The 20,335-nt window shown below is 41.1% G+C and overlaps 3 long non-coding RNA genes across 3 annotated transcripts in view; 2 read left to right on the top strand and 1 right to left on the bottom strand.

Annotated features, from left to right (window-relative positions):
- LOC138900733 (uncharacterized) overlaps positions 1 to 20,335 on the bottom strand; it is a 56,451-nt gene continuing 36,116 nt past the window's right edge. The window contains exon 2 of the long non-coding RNA XR_011411962.1: positions 1 to 166. This is a non-coding gene — a long non-coding RNA (uncharacterized lncRNA). The remainder of the gene's footprint in view (positions 167 to 20,335) is intronic.
- LOC138900734 (uncharacterized) overlaps positions 15,037 to 20,335 on the top strand; it is a 55,235-nt gene continuing 49,936 nt past the window's right edge. Inside the window, exon 1 of the long non-coding RNA XR_011411963.1 lies at positions 15,037 to 15,083. This is a non-coding gene — a long non-coding RNA (uncharacterized lncRNA). The remainder of the gene's footprint in view (positions 15,084 to 20,335) is intronic.
- LOC138900735 (uncharacterized) lies at positions 15,156 to 16,456 on the top strand. Its single transcript, XR_011411964.1, has 2 exons — positions 15,156 to 15,422; positions 15,535 to 16,456. It is a non-coding gene; the product is annotated as an uncharacterized lncRNA (long non-coding RNA).

The raw sequence follows: 20,335 nt of genomic DNA, 5'->3' as shown, positions 1-20,335 counted from the left end.
TTTTCTCATCAAACACACATGGCTTAGTGCATAGGCACCTTCTGAGGATTTTGCTACAAGGACCATCAGTAAATCCCTCACTGATACAAGCTTTTCTGCATAGTGTTTTGATAATACGTATTCCAGGGAATGTATTGCTTTCTGCTTTGCATTCTCTGGCTTGAACCTCTACAATCATTCACATTTACTAACAAATGTAGAACATAAGAAAAGATGGAATTGAAAGAAAGCTTTTAAACATAAGTAGAATACGGTTCATAAAGAAATATATTGAAGGGGCCGGAGCCTTGGAGCAACGGGTTCACTAATGCTTGTATTACAGTAGGCTATCTATATCACACCCCTTGGGGGGCGGCCCATCGTTGGACCCTGCACGAATGTGTCATGCTTTGTGCACCGGGCTCCCTTTTTATTCCTAAAGAAATATATTGTTCCTATACTATTTTGAAAGAACTAATGCAAATACGTAATCTTTTTCAGGATTTCGCAAAGCCGCCAGACGTATACTATAGAATAATTAGTCACTCTAACAACAAATACATCAAAAAGAATACCAAAAAACAAATTACTTGAAAAACTCATAAGAAGTGTAACTTTATGTTCATTATCATAATTTAAACCAATCATGCAGATATAATTTATATTTATTTTGCTTAAAAGAAGACTTGGGTAATTAAGTGACTGTATAGCAAGAAATAGAATTATATTATAAATTATCTTTTATTAGTTTTATGTATTTTAGAGGAATAAATGGAGACAAACCATAGGCAACAAAGAGCATCATTGCCAGGATAGAAAATTGTCACGTCATTAGTTGTTAACTAAGTACACGTGCGCCACTTTATAACTAGCTCACGATCTTGCACAACTTACTCACGTTCTTGCTATGTCAAGTCAGACTTACCACACTCAAGATCACTAAGAGATGGTAGAAAGAACACAAGAGAAATATTAAAGGAAGCTTTGTATTAGAGAAAACTTGAATTGTTTGCTTGGTAAATTACAAATGAATGGGCCCCTTTATATACTTGTTTCCTAGGGGCTAGTGATTAAATAATAATTATTATACAAGTCCCTTATTATTTACAAGTAAGACCCCTCTCTATAATTCTCTACATAGCTAGAATCTTCTAAGGACTTTCCTAACAAATCCATAGGGTTATAGGGTCTTCCTAGGGAAACCTCTATATTTTTCTAGAACTTTCCTACAAGTACTAGCCTCTTTCCTATGTAAGCTTTCCATATAGTAAACATATATGCCAAGTGGCACCTACGTGGAATGATGATGTGGCGGGTCATGACACTCTCCCCCACCCACTTTTGTGCCGCCCTCAGCACAAAGTATCGACACGTACGTGCGCACCTCGCCTTGGCGTCACCAGAGATATTTGTCCTATATCCATGATGCCCTATGGAGCGGTTCTACTTTCCATATCACAAGGTACTGGTCACCTTTCTTCTTGCCCCGTTTGTATTTTGATGGCTAGCAATGGTGGCCTCAATCCTCCGCCCATCGGATGCCTCTCCTTGCTCTTGGCCTGAATCTCCCCATGACTCAACAAAGTCTAGCAGCTTCTCAAGCATCGGGTACATGCTTCCACTCCCTATTTGGCTTCCCTCCCTGGTCACAACTTTACTGGAAAACTTGACCCCTCTGCTTGGTGCTTCGTCTAAGTTCGATAGTGTGCTATCACTTTGTAACTTGCCATTCTCTTCAACTATGTCCGCCCTACTTTTCTTGCTACCACCGTGCTCCATTTGCATGGCTCCAAGATATGCTTTGGAATCCTCTACTTTCGGCTTAGATTCCAAGTGCATCCCCCCCCAATGCAAGCGGTTTCTCCTGTATCACCCTAATGTACATAAGCAAAGTTCCCGATCATTGCTGCAAACTTCCCCAACTCTGGGCATTCACTTGCCCGATGTGATCCTTTAAAGAAGTAGCATACTCCCTTAGGCACGTACTCGCTACCATATTCCGGTCCCTTTCCGTTTCTCTTGGACCCATGTCTGTTATGGGACGACCCCTTACCATTTCCCTTGTATACCTCGTATATGTCTTTCCCGTTGTTCTTGTCACTATCTCTACTACCTCTTTCGGCATTGCCTTCTTTGGACTTGGCAGGCTCCATCTTGAAGTCAACGAGCGACTCAGCTACCCCTATGGCCTCGTCCATGTTGGCTACTTGATATCTTCTTAACTCCTACTTTACCTAATTTTGCAACCCATCCATGAAGTAGAAGAAAACCCACCCATGAAGTAGAAGAGGGAATCTTCCTCGGACAATGACATAATTTGCAGCATTAAGGTAGTGAACTCGCGCACATACTCCCGAATTATGGCCGTCTGTCGGAGCTCCCTTAGCTTCCGCCTAGCCTCATACACCACATTCACCAGGTAGAATTGCTTCTTCAACTCCTTCTTAAACTGCTCCCACGTCTCAATCTTGCATAGCCTCTTCTCAATGTCAGTACACTTTCGACGCCACCATATCACGGCAACCTCGGTCAAGTACATTGAGGCGTTGTGTACCTTAACAACTTAGTTATCCTCCTTAACTATCTCAAAGTACTTTTCCATCCTGCAAAGTAAGTCTTCCACCTCGCGTGCGTCCCGAGCACCGCCATACTGCTTTCTCTTAGGACCTTCACATTGGTCCCTTTTGCAAGTACAACGCTCTTGGTAATTCCGGCCATGGTTCCCTACAAAGCTTCCTTCTAGTAATTTCTTGTATTCTTTCTAACATTCCTTTAGTCATAACCTATGCTCTGATACCTCGTTGTCACGTCCTTAGTTGTTAACAAAGTACACGTGCGGCACTTGACAACTCGCTCATGATCTTGCACAACTTACTCACGTTCTTTCTATTCCAATTCAGCCTTACCACACTCAAGATCGCGAAGAGAATGGTAGAATGAACACAAAAGAATTGTTAAAGTAAGCTTTGTATTAGAGAGAACTTGAATTGTTTGCTTGGTGAATTACAAATGAATGTCTCCCTTTATTGTCACGACCCAAAATCCATTAAAGGTCATGATGGCGCCTAACACCGCTGTCAGGTAAGCCAACGATAATTAATTAACATAATTACTCATTTTAGTATTTTCAAATCGTAATGTCCTTCAATTAAATAGTAAAAGATAGAACTTACGGAGTAAATGATAATATTTTCGCAACTAAAATACTGATCAACCCATAACCACTCGCAAAATCCGGTGTCACAAGTGCATAAGCATTAACTAGGGAGTAAAATAAAATACAGCATCTGTCCGGAGTACAAATTAGATAGGAAAGATATAAATAACTCTGAAGGAGACTCTGCTGGCTGCAAATCGTAATATAGAATACATCTCTCCTAAGTCCCCGCATTAACCACACCTCTGCGCCAACAAGGCCACTAGACATATATGTACCTGCCCAAAACTATGCAGCAAGTGCAGTATGAGTACGTGAATCAACGCATACCCAGAAAGTATCCAGTCTAACCTCGAAGAAGTAGTGACGAGGGGTCGACTCCGACACTTACTATGGGCTAACAATAAGATACCGATATTATAATTAAGCATGAATTTTATAAAACACCTGAAATTCCAATAAACAAGAGGTAAGTAAACAATTCCTTTAATAATAGGAAGTTTCCAAATTTATTTTTTTCCTCACTTAACAATTTATATCTCAAGCCAATGAAGCATTATCAATTATTATTAGTTCCAAAGATTTATCATGCGCAAATCATGCTGAGATCGTACGGCCCGATCCAACATAAAAATTTAAACTGTGCACTATCGAGGGTCGAACGGCATAAACCATAGATGCATCTATCTGCTACCGAGGCATTCGGCCCGCTCCACAAAAGAGAAAATACATTTACAACAACCAATTCAAGATTTATTAAGGGGACATTAATCAAGGGAATACCAAATTCTCATTAACGGTCAAGAAAATAAAGTTTAACCTTTTACAATTCCTTTATCAAGTCTCAATATGATTTAAGCCAACTAGGGTGCAACCATCGCAAGTATAACACGATTTAGGTCCTAGACTACCCGAACATAAGTATAATAGTAGCTACGCACGGACTCTCGTCACCTCGAGCGTACGTAGCCCCCACAAATAGAAGCACATATTAAATCAATTTGCATATGAGGTTAATTCCCTCTTACAAGGTTAGAAAAGTGACTTAACTTGCTCCGAAATTCAATAACCGGCTCCAAAGCCTTTCCAAAAACTCAAAATGATGCCCATCGCTCCAAAACTAGACAATAAATATGCAAATCCATAAATATATACTCTAATACTCATTATAATTCAATTTACAACAATTTCCAACTCCGCTCGAAAAATCGATAAAATCACCCTGAGGCCCACGTGCACGGATTCCAAAAATTTCTGAAGATAACTGTCACCCATAACACTACGAACTCAAATATATGATTTATTCCCAATTCCATGCCCAAATTCGTGGTCAAAATCCAAGAATGCAAATGTCTAGTTTTTTCTTCAAAATCTCAAATTTCTACTAATGTCCATGTTTAAATTCATATATAAACCATGTATTTAACTCACAATATATGAGAATTACTTACCGCATGATGGATGACAAAATGGCACACCAAAATCGCACCCAAGACCGGCTCCAACGAGAGAAAAGAGGTGAAATGAGCCAAAACCCGATTTGGCTAACTTATACATTCTGCCCAAGCGACTTTCGCACCTGCGAAGCCAAAGGCCGCTTCTGCGGCATCGTTTTTGCGGCACCAAGACCTTTTTTTTGAAAAACACTGGAGGCTACCCCTTCACACCTGCGGACAATGTCTTGCTCCTGCGATATCGCAGGTACGCAAATCCACCCCGCTCCTGTGACCCTCCTGGCCGCTTCTGCAGCTCCACACTTGCGCCCAAAACCTCGCAGGTGCGGTTACACCCGATGCAACAGCTCCAGCATTTCTCCAAGCCCAAACTTGATCCGTTTAGCATCCGGAATCCACCCGAGGCCCTCGGGACCTCAACCAATTATACCAACAGTCCTAAAGTATCATACGAACTTAGTCGAGCCTTTAAATCACATCAAATAAAGCTATTAACACGAATCACCCTCCAATTCAAACTTAATGAACTTTGAAACTTCAAACTTCTACAATCGATGCCAAAACCTATCAAATCACGTCAGATTGACTTCAAATTTTGCACATAAGTCGTAATTCACATTAAGGATCTACTCCAACTTCCGGAATCGGAATCCGACCCCGATATCAAAAAGTCTGCTCCAGGTCAAACATCTCAAAATCATCTGAATTTCTAACTTTCGCCAATTGATGCCGAAATGACCTACGAACCTCCAAATCAACGTTTCAAAATGCCAACTTTCCGTAATAAGCGTTGAAATACTCCCGGGCTACCCAACACTTGACCTGAACATACTCCCAAGTCCGAAATCATCATATGAACCTACTGGAAACTTTAAATCCTGATTCTGAGGTCATTTATAAAAATTCCAAACCTTAGTAAGTTTTCCAACTTAAAGCTTCCGAAATTAGAATTTTTCTTTCCAAATCAACTCTGAACTTCCCGAAATTCTATTCCGACCATACGTGCAATTCGTAATACCTGAAGTGAAGATACTCATGGCCTCAAACCACCAAACGACGCGCTAGACCTCAAAACAACCTGTCGGGTTGTTACATTCTCTCCCACTTAAACATACGTTCGTCTTCGCACGTGCTAAGAACTGTTCAGGAGTTGTCCAAAATTATTGTTTAACACCTCGTGCACCTACCCGTGCTACCATAACCCAGTTGAGCACATTATCTCGAGCCAATCCGTAGATCCTCCCTTTTTATTTAAATCAAGTAAGCCTTAGAGTCAAATTCCAACATCCGAAATTCTCCACCATGCCTGTTTCCAATATACGAACACCGTATTAATAACTTCACACTGTACCAAAACATGATTGTATACCTTTTTTGAATTCATACCATGCACCGTGTAACTCATTTGCCTAAGGCCATCCTGCTCCAACAGCACCACAACTACATGGGATCTCAATACAAGTGCGAATAGCCATATCGTCTCACAACCCTCATGTCACAATAGAGATCACACGGAATAGCTCACGATGGAAACAACATCCAAGACCCGAAGACTGCTCCGTAAACAACGATATGCTGAAATGAACACATCCGGCCTGATATAGAGCCCACATTCATATTTAGATCCATCCACGGACCTCAAGACGATTCTGATCTTACCGCACTGGGCTAATAACCTTTCAAGGATCCACAATAAACCCTTTTTCCCATGACACACAAGGACAACCGTCGAATCCGGAACAAACTTCCACAATTCACAACCAACTAAATAGATCGCCCCTTTCAGGCCTAAACTCTCACATTAACGGTAGTACCAAAGTCTCCATACTTGATTTCAATCTTTAATCAATCAAGTGACTACGTGTCACACTTATACAATCTTCCCGTGGGATACGCTCCCACAACCATCCGCACTATGTAACAAATCTGCACATCCATACTGCCGGCCACACTAATGCTGTAAAGCAAATCAAGTATCCGCAAATCAGTACACAAAGCCTCTTACACAGGACATCGATCTCAGGTGATGCTAAAGACAATACCAGTTTATTTGAACCATCTGAATTCTTTCCTTCTCGTCCGAGCTTGTGACATTCTTGTCAACACCGAACCGCAACCTTGATCCTCAGCTTCCGATTCCCATGCCGCTCACTACACCTAACATGCCAATACGTGAGAGTACAAGAATTCTATAATAACCCCTGATCCACTAATAGAATAAACACTCCGTCATATAGCAACGTTTCACTTAACTCATTTCAGGAGAACTATTGCAATACGCGACCGAATTCTCATAACCGTAGAAAATACAACCCCAAGTAGTGGTCTAAACCACTATGACTCTTTCGTGATCTATATACATATAACAAGGCATAATAACTCCAATGCCTCCAAGTAAAATCAATTCCGGTGGCCGTCAAGCCTCACACGTACCGCCACAACCACTTGTAAAACTCAACACGTTGAAGGAACTGATCATTGCCACCATAATGACGATTCAACTATTGCTAACCGATCCGACTTCTTCTAATTTACTCCGAACTTGCCTTATGAATAATAATAGCCTTATTCAAAATATGATGAACCCAATCCGCACTCATCTAGAAGGACTCTATTTCACGAGACCACATTGTCTCAAAACCTACAAACCATCTCATACCCGCTTGTGCGCACATTCACATCTTCAACTGGTATACCCATTCTGATATTTCCTATACGAATCTGAAGTTATGTTCTCTCATTTCTCCAATGCTACACTGCAGACCGATGATAACATAGAACACTCCAAGCCCCTTTTCGTATTCCGCTGCAATGCTCGATACTTAACCATACTACGAACTCGAAATCCTTAAGCACCACACTTTAAGTTTTTGAATCCACTAGGACCATTGTTGTGAGTCACCCATCTGTCTTTTTCCTAAATGTGATCAAACTCCAAGGTCATGCTAGCACATGAACACCTTCTCAAAGAAGCACCTGGATGACTCACTTCCTTGTATATCATATCTACACGAAGCATAAACTCTGAGTCTCCCCAAAGCCTGAACATGAATCGATAAGGCCAAATATAGCACACATTCCCTAAATCCTTTTCTCAAATTACCACTGATGTTTTATTTCTTTAGTCGTAATAACTCACCAATACACCAATAACCAGAAACCTCATAAGTAGACAACCACACAATCAAATCGTAGACGGTTGGCATCTCCCACTTAGCTTGAAGCTACCATTGCATAACCCTAGAAACCACCAAGACTCCTTATTCCCCATTGACATGATCTTGCACAACCAACCCGCCAAATTTCTCGCAACCTTTCTATTAAACATTTCATGAGCACTCTGAATCACTAGATACATTCACATATTCGATCCCTTACCGGATAGCTGATAGAATTCTTCGTAGAAGCTTTCTCAACACCATGCAACTGCTAACCTGCTCACAAGGGATAACTCACCTGTGGAAGTCCTATGCCGACATCTTCCAACGACGTTGCACTGTGAAAAATTAATACGAAACCAATAAACCCTCATGAGTCCATGCTCATTCACCAGTTGTACAAGTCTGTTCACTCCCCATTGACATCAACAAAAGGTGCGATGATACATTCCAATCCAAAGTCATGTTGTATCCCTCTTCTTATTAAGCAACTCCCTCTTGTCGTATCCAATCTTCCTCATTGTAGTAGCCAATATTTCAAATTAGTCTGTAGACCTATTCACTGTCCACCATGAATCCCAAATCATCAAATATTTTCTCAAGACATGTAGCTATCCTACCACAGAATCCATATGATACTCTGCCACTCTCTATAACGACCCAGCCGGTCATTTTGAGAATTTAAGTCTCATCCGGCAGCTTAAGGCCATGAGCAACTTTATATTATGTATATTGACTTGCGTGCGTGGTAGATTTCAGTTACCGGATAATTCGGAGTGATTTGGGACACTTAGTCCCTAAAATGGAAGCTTAAGTCTTAGGATTTTGACTTTAGTCAAAACTATGTGATGACAACTCCAAATAAGTCCGTGTACGCAGGTGCGAAGGCCACTTCTTATCCTTAATTGAATTGTTCAAAAAACATCATTTTCTGACTAATTTGGAATTAATATTATTTTATCCTATAATTGTTCAGTCTTAATTGAGGTTATGATTACTTTTCCGCTGCTTATCCTTAATTGAATTGTTGAATATCCTTCGTAATTTCCTCAACCTTAAAATAAGTTTAGATATCCTATATCTTAGTCGACTTATTTTATTTGGAATTATTTGATTTGTGTTAGCTTCCCTGTTGTTGAAATGTATATTGTGGGATCGTTGCTACACATTAGTTTTCCCTTTGTTAAGCTATTCTCTTTACACCTAGCATTCTTTACTGTGGTTATTCCTTGAGAATTGGTTCTACCATTTCTTTGTGAATTAAAGTTCTTGAGTTGATTTACTTATCGTACTTTGTATTATTGTCATTGTTGTTGTGGTACTTGTTATGGTGATGCATGAGGTTTCTGCCGTGTGGTTGTTATTATTGTGATACACGAGGTTTCTGCCGTGCGGTTGTTATTATGGGGTTGCCCGAGTTTTCTGTCGTGCTATTGTTACCATTGATATTTGCACATGCGGCGTGACAAGGCGGGATATGTATATATATATATATATATATATATATATATATATATATATATATATATATATATATATATGTGTGTGTGTGTGGAATGCGCATGTGGAGAGATAAGGTGGGAACATTATGATGCACATGTGGCGAGACAAGGCAGACATTTATGTTACTGTTTCACACGTGGCGAGACAAGGTGGGATGGGTTAGGGATTGATTTGTGATGATTTATGGCCTAGGGGTATTCTTGTTGTTGATATTTGTGTAGTGGTATACGTACCTGTGTGAGCTTTATCTTGTGAAAGCTGTGAGAAAATATTCTACGTGTTGTCCGTTCTTCTTCTTCCTTATGCTTATTTGCTGGTATGGACTATGTTAGGACACTTGCACAAGCATACACGCAGTTAAGCACTCTTATCGGATAAGAGGTGTTCTTGATATTGTTGATCATAGATGCTCACCCTTGTTTACTTGCCTTCTATGTGAGAATGGCTCTATTGACATGTGAGTCGTCAGTGCGATTATGAGGTGTTATGAGGGCACAGGATGCCAAGTGTTAGGGTTTAGGTATTGAGAACTGTGAGTTGTGAATTGTCCGAGGTTCGGAACCTCGTGGAGTTGTTGGCTAAAACCTAATGTAAAAGCGGTTGTAGTTGCTGAGTTATTACTTGTCCTTGCTGTATTTATGATTCCGGATTTAGGTTATGTTCCATTCACTTTGTCTGTGTCATTTTCATGATATTCCACTGATACTTGTTGTTTCTTTTTTTAATGCCATTACTGTATTGTGAGCCATATTGCATAGTCCTTATGTAGACATCATACTCATGTTGTTCATATATTGTACCCGTTTAGTTTATTAGACCAGTGGGTGTCTTGACTGTTCCTCGTCACAACCCCACCGAGGTTACCCTTGATACTTACTGGGCACCGATGTGGTGTACTTATGCTACACTTCTGCACATTGTTTGTGCAGATCCAAGTATTTGTTCGTTAGCTAGCAGTGTGGACTGTTGTTGCGTAGACTCAAGGTAAACCTGCCGCTGCGTTCACAGGCTTCGGAGTCACATTCAAGTTTTCGTTTTGCACTGTTTATTCTTATTTCTGGACAGTTGTATTTAGAAGTTCTCTAGCGAACACTCTGTAGAGCTTATGACTTGTACTATCGATTTTGGGAATTGTAAGAGATTTCTATTTAACTTGTTAGATGTTATTTAAATAGTGTTGTTTCAATTAATGTTAGGCTTACCTAGTCCCTAAGACTAGGTGCCATCACGATACCAAACAGAGGAAAAATTGAGTAGTGACACTCTCCCACTTTGGTCAAACCCTCTCCTTAAGCAACTACTCGACTTCTGCTTCTCACACTTGGCCTCCTAGAAATTTAACCACCGCAAGACACCTCCCACATGTCCTTCCTCATACATGCCCAGTTGTTGTCGTAACTCAAATCCATCTCTGTAGTACTTGAACCAATATATCGCTACCACTCTAAACCTCTCAGAAGATCATCCTTCGGAGATCTGTCTTGAAGATTATATAGACATCATACTCCTGATGTTCATATACTGTACCTGTTTAGTTTATTAGACCAGTGGGTGTCTTGACTGTTTCTCATCACTACCCTACCGAGGTTGGCCTTGATACTTACAGGGCACCGCTGTGGTGTGCTCATGCTACTCTTCTGCACATCTTTTGTGCAGATCCAATTATTTGTTCGTTAGCTAGCTGTGTGAACTGTTGCTGCGGAGACTCAAGGTAAACCCGCCACTGCGTTCGCAGGCTTCGGAGTCACCTTCAAGTTTTCGTTTTGCACTTTTTATTCTTATTTCTGGACAGTTGTATTTAGAAGTTTTCTAGCGAACACTCTATAGAACTTATGACTTGTACTACCGGTCTTGGGAATTGTAAGAGATTTCTATTTAACTTGTTAGATGTTATTTAAATAGTGTTGTTTCAATTAATGTTAGGCTTACGTAGTCCCTAAGACTAGGTGCCATCACGATACCAAACAGAGGGAAAATTTGGTCGTGACACTCTCTAACTTTGGTCAAACCCTCTCCTTAAGCAACTACTCGACTTCTGCTTCTCACACTTGGCCTCCTAGAAATTTAACCACCGCAAGACACCTCCTATATGTCCTTCCTCATACATGCCCAATCGTTGTCGTAAATCAAATCCATCTCTGTAGCACTTGAACCAATAGATTGCTACCACTCTAAACCTCTCCGAAAATCATCCTTCTCGAGACATCAATATTAGGAACACTGATTCGATTCTGAATCACTGCACACTGCGATCTCTGACAGCCGCTTCCCCGACACCATTTCACAATATCCTGCCCTGAAGGCGAATTGAAGAAGACCATAACACCGGCGAACTTGACGCATTCAACAAGGACAATGACACCACATCTCAGATGAAAATTCCACCATGCTTGAAAATACGAAGTCTAGTTAACCCATCGACCCAAACCAGAGCATTCGTAGTCCAATTGTCTCTCCTCCATAGGAAATATAATACTAAATCTCTGAATCATGCACTGAGTAAAACCTCATTTCAAGTCATTCACTGCCTCGACAAGCATCCTACCATTACATAAACATTGTGCGATAGCAATGCACGAATCGTCATAACAATCAATTCCAAATCTCAAAACCTTAGGTAATACTGATACTGAACTAAAATGACAAAACAGCCTTCCGCAAGGCGACACCAATAGCCCAATCAAATACGCAGGGAGAAATGTCCTGCACCACATCTGTAGTACCATTAAAATTACTCGATTCCCAGTTGCTAACAAGCGCTTCACGTCGCATAAGATCGAGTAGGAAGGAAATAAAGGCATAAGCGTCAAAGGAAATCAAACCGCACGAAGAGGAATCAAGAAGGGAAATGCTCCTAACAGTCCTGTAGCTTCTCGAATATAAGTACAGACGTCTCCGTACCAATCCGCGAGACTCCACTAGACTTGTTCATGACTCGTGAGACCTAAGTGAATCATAATATAGAATGCAACTCGCCTAAGTCCCCACATTAACCACACCTCTGCACCCACAAGGCCACTAGACATATATGTACCTGCACAAAAATATTCAACAAGTGTAGTATGAGTACGTAAATTAATGCGTACCCAGTAAGTATCCAATCTAACCTCGAAGAAGTAGTGACGAGGGGTTGACTCGAAGATATCGATATTATAATTAAGCATGGATTGTATAAAACAGCTGAAAACCCAATAAACAAGAGGTAAGTAAATATTTCCTTTAATAATAGGAAGTTTCCAAATTTATTTTTTCCGTCACTTAACAATTTATATCTCAAGCCAATGAAGCAATATCAATTATTATTAATTCCCAAGATTTATCATGCGCAAATTATGCCGAGGTCGTACAACTCGATCCAACATAAATATTTAAATTGTGCATTGTCGATGCTCGAACGGTGCGAACCATAGATGCATTTATCTGCTACCGAGGCGTTCAGCCCGCTCCACAAAAGAGAAAGTACATTTACAATAACCAATTCATGATTTATTATGGGGCAATTATTAAAGGTAATACCAAATTCACATTAACGGTCAAGAAAATAAAGTTTAACCTTTTACAATTCCTTTATCAAGTCTCAATATGATTTAAGCAATTAAATTAATAAGTAGGGCGCAACCATCGCAAGTATAACATGATCTGGGTCCTAGACTATCCGAACATAAGCATAATAATAGCTACTCACACACACTCGTCACCTCGTGCGTACGAAGCCCCTACAAATAGAAGCACATATTAAATCAATTTGCCTATGGGGTTAATTCCCTCTTACAAGGTTAGAAAAGAGACTTACCTCGCTCCGCAATTCAATAACCGGCTCCAAAGCCTTTCCAACAATTCAAACCGATGCCCATCGCTCCAAAACTAGTCAATAAATGTGCAAATCCATAAATATATACTCTAATACTCATTATAATTCAATTTACAATACTTTTTAACTCTGCTCGAATAGTCGATAAAATCACCCTCGGGCCCCCATGCCCGAATTTCTAAAATTTTTGAAGATAACCGTTACCCATAACACTACAAACTCAAATATATGATTTATTCCCAATTTCATGCCCAAATTGATGGTCAAAATCTAAGAATGCAAATGTCTAGGTTTTTTCTTCAAAAACCCAAATTTCTACTAAATTCCATCTTTAAATCCATATATAAATCATGTATTTAATTCAAAATATGTGGGAATTACTGACCTTATGAAGGATGACAAAATAAAACTCCAAAATCGCACCCAAGACCGGCTCCAATGAGAGAAAAGAGGTGAAATGAGCCAAAACCCGATTTGGCTAACTTATACATTCTGCCCAGGCGACTTTCGCACCTGCGAAGCCAAAGGCCGCTTCTGCGGCACCAAGACCGCTTCTACGGAAAACACTACAGGCCGGCCCTTCGCACGTGCAGATAATGTCCCGCTCCTGTGATATCGCAGGTGCGAAAATCAACTTCGCTCATGCGCTCCACTCCGCTTTTGCGCTCCATGAAGCCGCATCTGCGCCATCGCAGATGCGGAGAAAGTCTCGCACCTGCGGGCACTACCCAAATTGCCCAGAACTGCTTCCGCGACCCTCTTGGCCACTTCTGTGGCTCCGCACCTACGGCCAAAACCTCGCAGGTACGGTTACACCAGATGACAGCAGCTCCAGCATTCCTCCAAGCCCAAACTCGATCCGTTTACCATCTGAAATCCACGCGAGGCCCTCGGGACCTCAACCAATTATACCAAAAAGTCCTAAAATATCATACAAACTTAGTCGAGCCTGTAAATCACATCAAACAACTCTAAAAATATGAATCACCCTCCAGTTCAAACTTAATGAACTTTGAAACTTCAAACTTCTATAATCGATGCCGAAACCTATCAAATCACGTTCAATTGACCTCAAATTTGCACACAAGTCATGATTGAAATTAAGGACCTACTCCAACTTCCAGAATCGGAATCTGATCCCGATAACAAAAAGTCCACTCCCAGTCAAACTTCTCAAAATCATCCAAATTTCCAACTTTCGCCAATTGACGCCGAAATGACCTACGGACTACCAAATCAACATTCGGACATGAACCTAAGACCAAAATCACTATACAGAACTATTCCCAGGCTCAAAATTCCAAACGGACATCGATAAGATCAAAATCTACTTCAACCCAAACTTAGAAATTTATTAAACCTTCAAAATGCCAACTTTCAGTAATAAGCGTCGAAATACTCCTGGGCTACCTGACACTCGACCTGAACATATGCCCAAGTTTGAAATCATCATACGAACCTATTAGAACCTTAAAATCCCAATTCCAAGGTCATTTATAAAAATTCCAAACCTTAGTAAGTTTTCCAACTTAAAGCTTTCGAAATTGGAATTGTTCTTTCCAAATTAACTCCGAACTTCCCGAAATTCGATTATGACCATACGTACAAGTCATAATGCCTGAAGTGAAGCTACGCATGGCCTCAAACTACTGAACGACGTGCTAGAGTTTAAAACGACCTGTTGGGTCGTTATATATATATATACTAGTCTCCTAGGGGCTATTAAATAATAATTATTACACAAGTCCCTTATTATTTACAAGTAATACCCCTCTCTGGAATTCTCTACATAGGTAGAATCTTCCAAAGACTTTCCTATCAAATCCATTGGGTTCTAGGGTCTTCCTAGGGAAACCTCTACATTTCTCTAGAACTTTCCTAAAAGTTCTAGCCTCTTTCTTATGTAAGCTTTCTATATGGCAACAATATATGCCAAGTGGTACCTACGTGGCATGATAATGTGGCGGGTCATGCCAAAATGCCATGAAACACAAGGAGCGAGCCATAGTCTCTTTGAATGAGTAAAAAAGGATAGGAATATTAATAATAAGAAAGATTGCAATTCGGGTGAACCCTCTTCCGCTCTACTAAATTCACCTCTGGGTGTGACCCTTCCTCGGACCATGATGAATGCAGCATGCTTTGTGCACTAGGCTATCCCTTTTTTTTCTAAAGAAATATATTGTCCCTATACTATTTTGAAAGAACTAATGCAAACATGTACGTTTTTTCAGGATTTTTCAACGCCGCGAGACGTATACTACAAAATAATTAGTCACTCTAACAACAAATACATCATAAAGATGACCACACTTGAAAATTTATGCGGTAAAAGAAATTACTTGAAAAAATCATAAGAAGTATAACTTCATATTCATTATCATTATTTAAACCAGTCATGTAGATATAATTTATCTTTATTTTGCTTAAAAGAAGACTTGGGTAATTAAGTGATTGTATAGCAAGAAATAGAATTATATTATAAATTATCTTTTATTATTTTTATGGTGTTTTAGAGGAATAAATGGAGACAAACCATAGGCAACAAAGAGCATCATTGCCAAGATAGCAAATTCCATGAAACACAAGGAGCGAGCCGTAGTTGATCTCTTTTAATGAGTAAAAAGGAAAGTACACTTCTTCGCTCTTCTCTCGGCGTACGATAGAGTGACTTTCTAAACGTGCGCATCTCGGCCACCATGGCCAGAGGAAGGCCAAAGAGGACTAATAACAAGGCGATTGGTAATGTTCAGAAATTAATTGATGTTGTGAAGAATTTGGGGACTGGGAAAGCTAGCACGCCGGTTAACGAAACTCGAAATACCGCTGAAGTGTGGCCCCCTTTACCGGTGCGTGGTTCTGAGAATACGACCCCGGTGAACCTTAGTGGGCAGAAGACAACCAGCAAGGAGCTCAATTCTGCATCTTGGATGAACAATTCCAATCTAGGGTTGTAGAGGTCAAAAGTGTTGTGGATGTTGGAGCTCAGAAGAAGCTTGATATGGGAAAGGAGTCACAAACCTAGACACAACAAGTCACTATGGTAGAGGAGCTCAACAATACAACTGTTGAAGCTTTAAAGATACCAGAACTAGGTACTGGGACCTGGGAAAATTAGTTGCTAGGAACAAATTTGCAGCGAGGGGGATAGGCTTGAGTTATGTAGCTCCAAAAATATCAAATGGTAAACTAATAGTGGAATTGCAGCAAGCATAAGTGGAAATTGCGACTGAAAAATGGAAGGTGGATATCATCCTATATGTTGTCGAAGATACACCAAGCATAGGCGCAGTTGAAAGATTTATTGCGGCGCAATGGAATTTTGTATCGAAACCTAAGGTATATTATCACAACGATGGCTACATTGTTATAAGGTTCAACAATTTGGAGGAAAGGAATGAGGTGCGTTACTCGGGCCCATACATGATCAATAACAAGCCTATAATAACCAAAGCATGGGCAGCAGATTTTAGCTTTAATGATGAAGTTCTGAAAACTATTCCTATGTGGGTGAGACTCCCTAATCTCCCTCTTAATTGTTGGGATATTGATTCTTTGAGCATGATTGGGAGTGGACTAGGAAATCCTATATATGCTGACGATTGCACTACAAATGTGCACCTCCTCCCATATAAAGCCTCGTACGGAGCCATCTGAATACTTGACTGATAACTGTTATTATATGCAAACCCCGCGAGTGGCAGAAACTGGTCCCATGAACCCCCAAAGTCAATAACACAATCGCACAACATGTCCTCTAATATCTGAATACTGCGCTCGGACTGCCCGTCCGTCCGAGGGTGAAAAGATGTGCTCAACTCAACCTGAGTGACCAACTACAATGTAAACTGAGTGCCCCTATCTGAAATGATAGAAACTGGGACACCATGCGGGCGAACAATCTCTTTAAGGTAAATCTCATCTAACTGCTCTGAAGAGTAAGTAGTACCAACTGGAATGAAGTGCACGGACTTGGTCAGCCGATCCACAATAACCCAAATAGCATCGAACTTCCTCAAAGTCCGTGGGAGCCCAACTACAAAGTCCATGGTGATCCGCTCCCACTTCCACTCCGGAATGTATAATCTCTGAAGCAAGCCACTCAGTATCTGATGCTCATACTTAACTTGCTGACAGTTGAGACACCGAGCTACAAACCCAACAATATCCATCTTCATCCACCTCCACCAATAGTGCTGTCTCAAATCCTGATACATCTTCCCGGCACCCGGATAGATGGAATACCGTGAGCTGTGGGCCTCCTCAAGAATCAACTCCCGAAGCCCATCTACATTAGGCACACATATCCGGCCCTGAATCCTCAACATACCATCACTGCAAATAGTCACATCCCTAGCATCACCTCTCTGAACCCTGTCCTGAAGAATGTTCAAGTGGGGGTCATCATATTGACGCTCCCTGATACTGTGATAAAAAGAAGACCTGGAGACCATACAAGCCAATACCCGAGTAGGCTCTGAAATATCCAATCTCACAAGCTAGACCACTAAGGCCTGAACATCCAATGCCAAAGGTCTCTTTGCTGCTAGAAGGTATGCTAAACTCCCCAAACTCTCCGCTCGGCGACTCAAAGCATCAGCCACCACATTGGCCTTCCCCAGATGGTACAAAATAGTAATATCATAGTCCTTAAGAAGATCCAACCATCTCCGCTGATGCAAATTAAGATCCTTCTGCTTCAACATATGCTGCAGACTTCGGTGATCACTATAGATCTCACAATGAACCCCATACAAATAATGGCATCAAATCTTCAAGGCGTGAACAATGGCTGCTAACTCAAGATCATGGACTTGATAGTTCTTCTCATGGGTCTTCAACTGGCGCGAGGCGTAGGCAATCACCTTACCCTCCTACATCAAAACACAACTAATGCCTATCCTTGAGGCATCACAATACACGGTGTAAGAACCTGAAGCTGATGGCAGAAATAACACTGGAGTTGTGGTCAAGGCAGTCTTGAGCTTCTGAAAGCTCTCCTCACACTCATCCGACCACCTGAATGGAGCACCCTTTTGGGTCAATTTGGTCAAGGGTGATGCAATATATGAAAATCCCTCCACAAAGCGACAGTAATAACCCGCCAAACCAAGAAAAGTCATGATCTTCGTGGCCGAGGATGGTCTAGGCCAACTCTGCACCGCCTCTATCTTCTTCGGATCCACCTAAATACCCTCACTGGACACCACGTGTCCCAAGAATGCTACTGAACTGAGCCAAAACTCACACTTGGAGAACTTTGCATAAAGCTTCTCCTCCCTCAATCTCTGTAATACAATCCTCAAATGCTGAGTGTGCTCCTCCTGGCTACGAGAGTACACCAGGATGTCATCAATGAATACAAAAATGAATGAGTCCAAATAGGGCTGGAATACACTATTCATCAAATGCATGAACACTGCTGGGGCATTGGTCAACCCAAAAGACATCACCAAGAACTCATAATGGCCATATCAGGTCTTGAAAGCTATCTTAAGAATATCTGAATCCCGAATCTTCAGCTGGTGATAACCGGAACTCAAATCAATCTTGCAGAACACCCTCGCTCCCTGAGGCTGGTCAAATAAATCATCAATACGAGGCAAAGGATACTTGTTATTGACTGTGACCTTGTTTAACTGCATGTAATTAATATACATTCTCATGGAACCATCCTTCTTCTTTACAAATAGAACCGGTGCACGCCAATGTGACAAACTAGGCTGAATAAAACCATTATCAAGGAGTTCTTGAAGGTGACATATGATACGGTGGAACAGAAATGGGTTGAGTACTCGGCACCAAATCAATACCAAAGTCAATATCCCTGTCAGGCGGCATGCCCGACAGGTCTGCAGGAAACACATCTGGAAAATCACATACTACTGGAAAAGAATTAATAGTAGGAGTCTCTGCACTAACATCCCTCACAAACGCCAAATAAGATAGGCAACCCTTCTCAACCATACACCGAGCCTTCAAATATAAAACCACCCTGCTTGGTACATAATCTATAGAACCGCTCAACTCAACCCTCAGAAATCCCGGCATAGCCAATGTCATCGTCTTAGCTTGACAATCTAGAACGGCAAGACATGGGGATAACCAATCCATACCCAATATCATATCAAAGTCAACCATACTGAGCATCAATAGATCCACTCGGGTCTCCAGACCCCCAATAGTTACCACACATAACCGATACACGTTGTCCACAATAATAGTACCGCCCACAGGAGTAGATATATGTACAGATGAAACTAAATACTCACGGGGCATATCTAGAAAATAGAAAACATTTGAATACGTGGAACCAGGGTCCAATAATCCTGAGGCATCTCTGTGGCAAACTAAGACAATACCTATAATCACAGCATCTGAAGGAACCTTGCCACCTAGCTTGTCTAGTGTACACCCAGTGTTTCATGTTTCCATGCTCCGAAAGTATATCGGAGATCTTTCCCATGTTCTGGACTTCAGACGGTTCAGTTGGAGAGTGATATGACTTATGATGTGGAGCCGGTGGCTATTTTGGATCGGCATGTTCGAAGGATGAGGTCAAAGGACATAGCTTCAGTGAAGGTGCAGTAGAGAGGTCAGCCTATGGAGGAAGCCAACTGGGAGACCGAGTGGGAGATGCGGAGAAGATATCTACGCCTATTTGAGACTCCAAGTATGTTTCTATACCTGTTCGAGGACAAACAGTTGTTTAAGAGGGGGGAGGATGTAACGACCCGACCGGTCGTTTTGGGAGTTATAGACCCGTTTTTCCCATTTATGTTTCCTTTATTCTCTTAAGATATATTATGATATACCGGGTTAGTTGGTTCGGGTCCGGAGTGGTTTCGGAGTGGAATGAGACATTTAGTCTCTAAAGTAGAAGCTTAACTTGAAAAAGGTCAATTGTATGTTGACCTATATGAAAATGATCTCGGATTTGAATTCTGATGGTTCCTGTAGCTCCGCTAGGTGATTTTGGACTTAGGAGTGTGTCTGGAATGTGATTTGGATGTCCGTGGTAGAATTAGGCTTGAATTGGCGAAAGTTGGGAATTTGGCGATTTTGATCGGCAGTTGAAAATTTGATATAGGGGTCGGAATGGAATTGCGGAAGTTGGAATTGGTTCGTAGTATCATTTGTGACGTGTGTCCCAAATTTGAGGTCATTTGGACGTGGTTTGGTTGGTTTCAGCATCGGTTGCCGAATTTGGAAATTTAGAAGTTCTTAGGCTTGAATCCGAGGGTAATTTGGTGTTTGGATGTTGTTTTGAGTG

Source organism: Nicotiana tomentosiformis, chromosome 11 (genome assembly GCF_000390325.3).
Source record: "Nicotiana tomentosiformis chromosome 11, ASM39032v3, whole genome shotgun sequence".
NCBI classification, from domain to species: domain Eukaryota; kingdom Viridiplantae; phylum Streptophyta; class Magnoliopsida; order Solanales; family Solanaceae; genus Nicotiana; species Nicotiana tomentosiformis.
Note: the sequence above shows the minus strand (reverse complement) of the source record. Positions and strands in the feature narration are given on the sequence as shown.